Consider the following 10,516-nt stretch of genomic DNA (forward strand, 5'->3'; position numbering starts at 1 on the left):
AGAGAGCCTCACTATTTTGTTAAGAGCTAAATTGTGTCGCCTTCAAAATTTATATATTGAAGTCTTAGCCCCTAGGACCTCTGAATGTGACTTAATTTGGTGATAGAATCTATAAAGAGGCATTTAAATGAAAATGAAGTCAGAAGGTGAGCTCTAAACTAATATGACCTTATAAGAGGAGGAAGTTGGGGCACAGGCATGTACACACAGAGGAAAGACCACACAGAAGAAAGACCATATTAAGATAAAGGAAGAGGATGACCATCTACAAGCCAAGCAAAGGGGCCCCAGAAGCAAACCAAACATGCTGATACCTTGATCTTGGATTTGTAGCTTCTAAAACTGTGAGAAAATAAATTTCTGTTGTTTAAAACATCCAGGCTGAGGTACTTTGTTATGGAAGCCCTGTCAAACTAATGCAACAACATTTCCTCCCATTAGATTTCTTAATTCGTGTACAGTTGGCCTGATAATGTCTTATCAGCTATCCCAACTCAATTGCTGCAAATACATTTTTAAAAGTTCTGGTGGTTGTAGTTGATTGCACACTTCTGTATGAGCCAATAATGTTAGGCAAGTCTTTAAAAGGGTAGCACAATCAGTCTGAGGTTACACCATAGATGTGTGGTCTCCATAACATAGGAAGTCAAGATCCCCCTTCACTCTTGACCAGTCAGATTGCACCTAGAACATTTTTCTCAATTCTGCATACCACATTTAAAGAGGAAGACAAAACCCATGCGTTGTGCAGCTACCACATCTGGAGCATCAGACTATGTGCACTATGTACACTTAGTCCTCCCACCAACCCAATGAAGATGGTATTAATACCCACCTCCCATTGTACAGATGAGGAGACTGAAGCTAAAAGAGGTCAAATAGGTTGCTCAAGGTCTTATAGCTTGTTAGTGCAGTGGTCAGGATTTGAACAAATTCTATGTAAGTTTATCATGAAACCACTTTGCAAGAAAAGGAGGGCAAACAGGGTGGGGAGGTATTTGGCTACTGAACCACCTGAGAAGTTTGGAAAAGGTTGAATGTGGTTCATCTAAATAAAAGGAACCAAGAAACTCTTGAAATGTATTTGAGGGACTCTTGTCTTGAACCAAGAAACTCTTGAAATATATTTGAGGGAACAGGATCAAGCGAGGACAGCTCTTCCAATTCTCCCATCTCTTCTACATTCTCTTAATTCATCTGGGCAGCAACCTGGTCATCCCCATCCCCTACAAAACCTTCCCACTGGACATCTGTACTTCTCCTCCCAGGTTAATAGCCTCCCCTACACCCTCAATTCTTCTCTGAACATCTCCACAACTTCATGGCCTTCTTTCCTCCAGAAGACCCCATGGCCTACAGACAGCTAAGCTACAGCAGTTGGCTCTCCAACTACTCTACATGCCATGCTATGACAGTGGACTAGGCTATGAGAGTTGTTTTTTTCCTAGCTCCTAATTGACATTTCTATACTTTCAATCCTTCCACTGCATGCAGATCCCTGTGCCCCACTGAGGTGTGGGCCACTCGGCTTTACTTCCCTCTGCCCCTCCTTTGTAATGGGGGTGGTCCATGTACTGCTGTGTCCTCACATGAGTTGCTTTATTAAGAACTTGGGCACTGCATTGCAGCCTGCCTCTCCTCGCTAACATTTGCCATCTTTCTGGGTGACTTCAGTGGATCCAATACCCTGCCTCAGTCATCCTTGACTTCCTCATTCAGAGATCTTCGCCTCCATGGACTCCCATAGCCACGCTCTGAACCCTGTCATCTCTCAGAAGTGCACTGCCTCTGAAATCTGCATCTCATACACCCATCCTCTGACTACCACCTCCTGTTCCTTGGCTTCCTAATTCACTCACACCCAAGATGACTGTCCTTCAACCTCATCAAACTTTGAGTTTCTTTTTGACTCTTTGACTTTGCTCCCATCTTGTGTTCACTTCTTGGCATTCTACTCATCTTAGACTCAGTTCACTTCAGCCATTTTCTTGCACAAATCCTGAATTCTCTCATGCAGTGCCCTTCTGTACCACCTGCAGGCAAAAACCAACCCTGATCAACACAATTGTCCTCTATACTTGCTCGTGGGTGGGTAAGAAAAGCTAGAAAAGCTACCCACAGACTCCTACCATTACTGATTTATGAGCTCCAGGCTCAACTCGGCCCTTATCTGGGCCTGGAAATCATTTTGTATTTCTACAGTCAAGTCTTCTTTCTGAACAGCAGATACAACATTGAAAACTGTCTTCTGTTTCCTGAAATGTCTACCCACTACCTCACTTTCAACAGATAACCTTGCCCTGTCTTTCACAAAGGAAATGGAAACCACAAAGAGGAAGTCCCTCACCCTGCTGTCCCCAGCCCTACAAACCCTCCTCCATCTGCACTCTGCTCCTTCCCTCTTTTTACAGAGAGGAGACCCCTCCTGTCTAAAGCAAATTCCATTTCCTTCCTGCCTTGGGCTCAGAAATCTCACCCCATCCAAAATCTTCCATGGTTAGCCTGTTCCTTTGTTGCAACTCTTTCTCAATATTTACAAGCTCCTATATTTTTTTAAATAATAAAACTAGGTCCTCCTGGTGTTCACATGTTTCCCCAATTGTAGCCAAGCCCTCTCGTTCTTATCACAGCCTCAGACATTTTGAGGTGTCTCACTCCCTCACCTCAACCCACAACATCTGGCTTCCCTCATTGTTTTCCAGTAGGCCCCTTACTGGGGTCACTGTCAACTTCTTATTGTTAAACCAAGGGTCACTCATCAGCCCATTTTTATTTACACTCTTGGCATCAAATGTGTAGTACCTGAGACTCCAGTAGTTGCCGAGCCCCATAGTTGCAGATTTGCATTCTCTTCCCTGCCTGCCTTTTCTCTTCTCTATTTCAGACCCCTCCTCTTCTGCTGTCCTTCAAACCGAGATCTCCAAGCAGCGTTCTTCTTTGGGGCATCCTCCTTTCTAACTGCTGCACTCTCTTGTGACTTTGTTTACCTTATCCTTACCCATGACACCCATACCTATGTCTCTAGGCCAGATGTCGTTATTGGACTCCACCTTTATGCATCCAACTAACCAGCCAATATGTCCCACTTAGAGATGGTCCCTGCCCAACTCATCTAAACTCAATCCTGTGAAAAGCTGTATTCATTCTCTTTCTCCACATAATGGTTATTCTTCCTGTGCATTTTTTCCAGGGGATGACATTATCATTAACTCAGATTCCCAAGCCAGAAACCTGAGGCCAGCCTTGGCCCCTTCCTTCCTCTCAGCCCCATTTTAGCTTATTATTCAGTCAACAATTCATGGAAATATTACTTTTGAGTCTTTCCATTTCTCTTTCTTGCCATTCTCTCTATTCTCATCTAATTCACATCACTAATATCTTTCCATGTGGTGGTGTAATGTGTATTTGCTATATTCTTTCAGAATATTCAATTATGCTGTAAAAGACAAGAAAATAAATGGGATGAACGAAATTCATACAATGTGCTAGGCAAAGATGACTGTTGTAGTCAGGTCTGACTGCCATAACAAAATACCATGGACTAGATTGCTTCAAAACAGAAATTTATTTCTCACAGCTCTGGGAGCTAGACATCAAGATTAGGGTGCCAGCATGGGCAGGTTCTGTGAGTGCCCTCTTCTGGGCTTGCTATTGACTGCCTTATTGCTGTGTCCTCCCATGACCTTTCCTCAGTTTGTGTGTGCTCAATGTGAAGAAAGGATTTCTCTCACTTTTCCTTTTCTTATACAACCACCAATTATATCATATTAGAGCTCAAACGTTATGAACTAATTTAATCTTAATTACTTCCTAAAAGCCCTATCTCCAAATACAGTCATATTAGACATCAGGACTTCAACATATGAATTTTGGAAGGACATAATTCAGCCCATAGCAATAGATAACTTATTAACCTTGAAGGCATGTAAGATAAGTGAAGTAAGTAGAACATATATGTGTGAACATATAAAATTATGGAAAGATCAAGGAAACACTAATACTCATTGATATATGTGATAAATATACATGAGGTACATGGGGCACACCATTTTTACTTCAGGAATGTGAAGCACTCTGTATTTATGAAGTCTTAATTTGGCCACCCATTGGTGACACCCATTTTGGTCCCATGTGACCTCTGCCTAAGAAATACAATTAAGCTTTTAGCTGTTCAGCAGCCTTATTAGCAAGCCACAACTGTAGCCAGGCATACTTGTCTTAGCATCTCTCAGAGGACAGTGCATGTCACTGCTCCCAAGCCCCTTCCCTCTGTGGACCCCATACTCAAACCTCAACTCTGGTGTTTATAACCATACCATTAGCAAGGAAGACTGACTGATGCAACAGAGAGAAAGGATGAATGCCCAATCCATACCACAGGATTCAAGTAAAGTAGTTCTGCTTTTCTCAACAGTGTCCTACATGTGTGAACCTATCTCATCTCTTTCCCTTTGATTATTGCTGTGTGCATTAAAATTTACTTGGTAAATGGTGATTTGAGTATCTTACTATGTTCTGTGAATCTTTTTTGTGACCTCTGGGATAGTTTGCCTGGTGATTTACTTGGAGGCTACCATTGCATCAAGGTAATTTCCCACGACAGATGGATTGTATTAATGATCTCAATCTTTGACCCTTCCCTAAATGTACACCCTTTGCTATGTGACTTTACAGTTTCTTCAATCAAAAGACAAAATGTGTTTTCCTGTCCTTTGAAATTTAACTCAGCCATGTGGTGTGTCTTGCCCAGTGGAATGTCAGCAGACATGATACTAGCAGAGGCTTGATAGAATTCTTGTCTGCTTGGGCTTGCCCACCTGAACCTCTTCCATATCTATGCGAAGGATGTGCCCAAGCTTGCTCACTGTTCCCAGGAGGAAAATAAAACACACAGAGTGTGAAGCCAATCTTAGCCAAACCCAGTCTATATGACTCTCAGCTTTCTGTAGATGCCCAGACAAACCAAGTTTAGATTAGCCATCTATCATCTGATCTGTATGCTCATGAGAAATCGTCTTTAAATGTTGTTTTAAGCCACTGAGTTTGGGGTACTTTCTTATACAGTAATACTCACTTAGACAAATTCTGTAGCCTCTTAACTTGTTTTCCTGCTACATTACTCCCCTCCAATCTATTTCTTACTGAAGTCATTGTGCTCTTCTACAACACAAGTCTGATTACCTTATTTCCTTTCTTAAACCATTTGATGAAGCTTATATTTATCTTTAGATTAAATTACAAACTTCTGCATAATCTTGTCCCTGTTTATTCAACTAGCCAGCCTCATTTCTCCACCTATAAATTTCAACTATGGTGAACTATTTATATATCCCTAACTGAGCCATTCTCTCTCTTACTTCTAGGCCTTTAAACATATCATTTTCTCTATAGGGATATGTATTAGTTTCCTAGGGCTGCTGTAATAAAGTATCACCAACTGGGTAGTAGCTTTAAACAACAGAAATTTATTGTCTCACATTTCTAGAGTCTAGAGGTCTGAAATCAAGATGTCAGCAAGATCTCACTCCCTCTGAAACAACACTCATCCTTGCATCTTTCTAGCTTCAAGCGGTTGCTAGTAATCCTTGGCATTCTTTGGCTTCTAGCTGCAGCACTTCAATCTCTGCCTCTATCATCACATGATCTTCTTCCCTCATGTCTTCACATCCGCTTCTTATAAGGACACCAGTCATGTTGGATTAACTGGTCCATTTTACTCTAGTATGACCTTATCTTAACTAAATATATCTGCAACAATCTTACTTCCAAATAAGGTCACATTCCAAGGTACTGGTATTTAGGACATCAACATATATTGGGGGGACACAATTCAATCCATAGCAGAATACTCTTCCAAAAGGCCTTTTCTGGCCATTAATCCTACTCATTCATCAGATCTCATCCTTGCTATCAGTTTTCCTTGGAAATCATTCCTTGTCTCCAAGATCTAGTTAAGTGCCACTTAACTTATGTATACATAAGATGTCATGAATTGCTGAATATGGAACAATTACATTAAAAACTTTGATTTAGTGGCCTCCAAATTAATGGGATCTTATTTTATTATGATCTTATTTTATTATGAATGTAATGGTGGTACACCGAGGTTTGATATTGGCTTTGTTTTTACTAGATATATATCTCTAAGGCATATTATAAAACCATATTGGACCAGAAATTCAAATACTTTCATGACTTTCTCTCAATTCCTCATTGCTGTTTCCCTTTGTATATCAGCATTATGTGTCTTTCTAGATGCAGACAAGCTTTCTTTGCTCTTTGTCACATAGAAACTTATGGCCATCCTGTTGTCCCCCAGGTGAGTTTAGGTATTACTCACTTGAGGTATTACAGTCACTCACAAGGACAGAGATAGGGTATCCAAAAATTCCAGGTAAAATAATCTGGTTTTCCCAGCTTAGGGTAGTGTTAACCAGTTAACCAACCAGCTATGGCCTGGGATAAGGTTATGCAGTTCAAACATGATTTCTGTGGGTATGTGGGTGTCAGCGTTCTCTGAAAAATGGGATTTATTAACTGGTGGTTGGAACCATACCCCAAATGTAGTGGTGTTCATCATAGTGTAATTATGTAACAGATTGGCTTCACCTACTTAATAGAAATAGTACTAATGAGTCAGAGGACATAGGTTCCATTCCCAAATCAGTAAGGGAGATTTGCTTGGTTCATTGCCAAATAGCACATTGAGCTATGGATAGTTGTCTCAATAACACTTTGGTAAGAGTGTTTCCCCATTCCTTTCCTGGTCTAGCTTTCATAAACTATAGAGAAGAAATGAGGAATGAGGACTTCACAAACTCCAAGAAAATAAAGACAAAAATTTATTTCCTGATAGACCTTGACTTCACGGAGGGCAGGAAATGCCTCTTATTTATCTTTGTCTTTTTTTCCCTCCCCAGAAACTAAAACACTTCATGGGCCATATAAATCTTCTAGTAGACCGAATTAAAATGGACTGGACTAGGCCATTTTTAACTTCAGACACAGGATGATTTGAATACTATTGAAAGCAATGTATAAACAAGATGTCATGGGTTGCTAAATATGGAACCAATACAATATAAACTTCTCATGTTACACCACTAACTACACTGTGTATTAATTACCTATGAACACTTCTGCACCATCCACTAGGCTATGAGTTCCATGAAGAATGAGAAAACCATGTTTGTCATGGTTACCACTGTTTCCATAATACCTAGCATGGTAGATTGATTGTAGTAATAAAATCAAGTAATGGCTTTTCTCTAGCCACACTTTATGGCTGCAACTTTGTGATACCATCTCACTCTGAGTCATTGGCCAAGTGACTTGCTTTGGCCATCAAGTGTTAGCAAATGTGATGCAAGAAGAGGTTTGAAAAGCTCACACTTGTAATCCCCGCACTTGGGGAGACTAATGTGGGCAGATCACATGAGGCCAGGAGTTTGGGACTGGCCTGGCCAACATGCTGAAACTCTGTTTCTACTAAAAATATAAAAATTAGCCAGGTGTAGTGGCTCACATCTGTAATCCCAGCTACTCAGGAGACTGAGGCATGAGTATCGCTTGAGCCTGGGAGGCAGAGGTTGCAGTGAGCCAAAATCTTGCCACTATACTCCAGCCTGGGCAACACAGCGAGACTCTGTCTCAAAAAAAAAAAAAAAAAAAAAGAAAAAAGAAAAAGAGAAAGAAAAAGAAAGAAAAGAAAAGCTCATATATATTTCCTCTTGCTCTTTTGTAAGATTTGGCTCACTCACTGTTGCATCATGAGAGTAAGTCTGGGTTAGCTTGCTGGAAGGATAAGAGGAACCAATGAAGAAAAACCGAAGCCATCCTAAACCATCTAAGAGCCAGATGCCTTTCAAACATATGAATGGGTTCAGCCAAGATCAACAGAGCCACCTATCCAACCCAAAGATGAGTGCAGATATATAAGTGACCCTGGTGAAGACCAAGAGAACTACCTAGACAACTCACGGACCCAAGAACAATAATGCATGATTAATATTTTAAGCCACGATGATCTGGAGTAGTTTCTATGCAACATTTTTGTAGCAATGAATGATAAATATATCTAACCCTCAAGATTTGTTCCAGGTGCTCTTTTTTCTCAAGCCTCTTTAAATAAGTTCTCTAACCCAAAACAGTACATCAATTATTTTCTCTGCTTGTTTTCATGGAATTCTCTCACCTCACTTATTTTAGGCTACATTTATGTTCATCATTTCCTATAACTTATCAGTTGATGGGCCTTGAAACTGTGACTCTCTAATTTCCTACTTGTCTCTCTTTTCTGTTTTCCAAATTAATAAATATATATTAGAAATACAGTGGCCATTTTTTCTTTTTCTTTTCACACATACTTTTAGCAATTTTATTTTTCCTCTTAACTGCTAGGCCTTATGTCACTCTTATCCACTCAGTGTTATGCCAAAGCCATTGCATACTTGGTCATGAAAGCTAATTGCTAAACTTTCAGAAATTTTGTAAACTGGATATTAAATATAACCATCTTTGAAATCTGCCATGGTCGGAGTATTTACACCACAAAAATGGGCAAATTCTACAAATCAGGGCTGCCTCTCTAAATCCAGAGATGCAGTTATTAAACGTGTACTAGTGTATGTACCATTGTCTATACCATTTGTATTTTATTGATGAAACCCACTCACCTTTCAACCTCTCTCAGAGGGGCAGATGTACTGCCTGAGGGATTAGAAAGCTGAGAGGAGATAGGTAAAGGTAGTAGAATCTCTGGAAATATAATATAAAAATTTGATTTCCTATGCATCTGTGTCTCATGGATGCACAAATTTCTGCAGCATTCTTTCTACAGACTGTCTTAACTGGAAAAGGCATTATGTGTGTGGGTGTGACCAAAACTCTAGCACTTACTTTCCTCACTGGTGCTGTGGTAGAAATTACCCAATCCTTAGCTGCCCATCCTATAAAGCCCCTTCTTGTACTTGAAGAATCCACCACTGTGACAGAAGACGAAAAGCTGAAATACTTATTCTCTTTGATTCTTGGCAGATGGAGCAAGAGCAAAAACATAATGAGATGCTTCCAGGACTTTATATTTGGTGGTGGTGGTGATGAGAAGTAGGAGAGTTTAGAATCCCATTCTACTGCCAGTGCTGGTGGTAGATGCCACTGATCCAGATATTTTCCTTTGGCATCACCTTGGCTTCCCTTTATTCTTGCTTTGTTTCCCCTCCTATTTCTCCAACCTTCCTGTCAGTCTATCAAGACATTGTGTAGCTTTTTGATAAGTTATGTTTTGACAGAGTTAATCAAAAGTTGGCTTCTGTTGTTTGCAACTAAATGCCCTGCTTAAAACAAGCAACATGCTGAGAAATCCATGAAGGTGCCACCAGTGGATATGGGAGACGTTAAGTGGCTGTTGATGCCACCATCTGGATGTGGTGCACGGTTTATGCAGCTAGACTTCCACTAATGGATTAACTCAGTTGAAGGGAGTGTAGCTGACTTTCACATTCAGTTATGCTTTTTCTATAATATTACAGCTCTTCATTTAAGTAATTTAAATAAGAGTAAAGTATGCTGCATTGAAAGAGGATATATAATTTTGAGAAAGATGTAGTCATTAACACTGAGAGAAATAAGGCATATGTTTTTCTCATTAATCTTTCATTGTTCTCCCTCAGAACTTGACCTAACAGTTTCCACCCATGACTTTTCCTTGAGTACTGTAAAATTAAGTTAAATTTTCTTGGCTGTTCCTTCTTTGACTGATTGTCTTTGGCTCCTAAATTCTTTAGCAACTTTGCACCAAAAGCGCTAGCACCATTTATCTCTTGATTTAGAAACAAAGATACAATTATGACTATATTTTCTCAATATCTGAGCTAATATTAGAGGAATAGCTAGATCTGCCTCTTCATGACATTTAGCAGAAAGCAAGACTCTGGATATCACTCTCAGTTTTGTCCTTTCTTTTATTGTGACAGAAACAAAAGAAAATGTACTTGATGGCAAGGGCTTTATGAAAATCTCATGAAAATCTTTTGGTTTTCTATTCAAAGTGAGTTTTGTTACATAGCTAAGTTCATTAATTTCACTTAGAATTTTAAAGATTGCTCTTTGAATATAAATTAGGTTTTCTACAAGTATATAAAATATTTTATTGTTTCCAAGTAAATATATAAAACAAGGCACAGTCAGAAAAATAAAGATTTGATTAAACCAATTTTTCTTAGATACATGCTATTATATTATACATACATTTCCTACATATAACTTTTAAAGTGGTACCTAAAATGAAGCTAATTCACAAATTTAAAAAAATTTAAACAGTAAAGAAATAAAACACAGACATTCAATAAAGACAATACTTCTGCCTTTACCCTCACTTCCTGCTTTCTCTGAGCCTAGAAATCAGCCAGAGGTAGAAGTTTAAGTTCTTCTTAGGTATTTTCCAAGTATGTGTCTTGCCCAGGACATGTGTGTGGGCTTTTAGTTTTCCTAGTCTACATGGAAGCTTTTCAAAGCC

The sequence above is a fragment of the Pongo pygmaeus genome, chromosome X (genome assembly GCF_028885625.2).
Source record: "Pongo pygmaeus isolate AG05252 chromosome X, NHGRI_mPonPyg2-v2.0_pri, whole genome shotgun sequence".
Taxonomy (NCBI): Eukaryota; Metazoa; Chordata; class Mammalia; order Primates; family Hominidae; genus Pongo; species Pongo pygmaeus.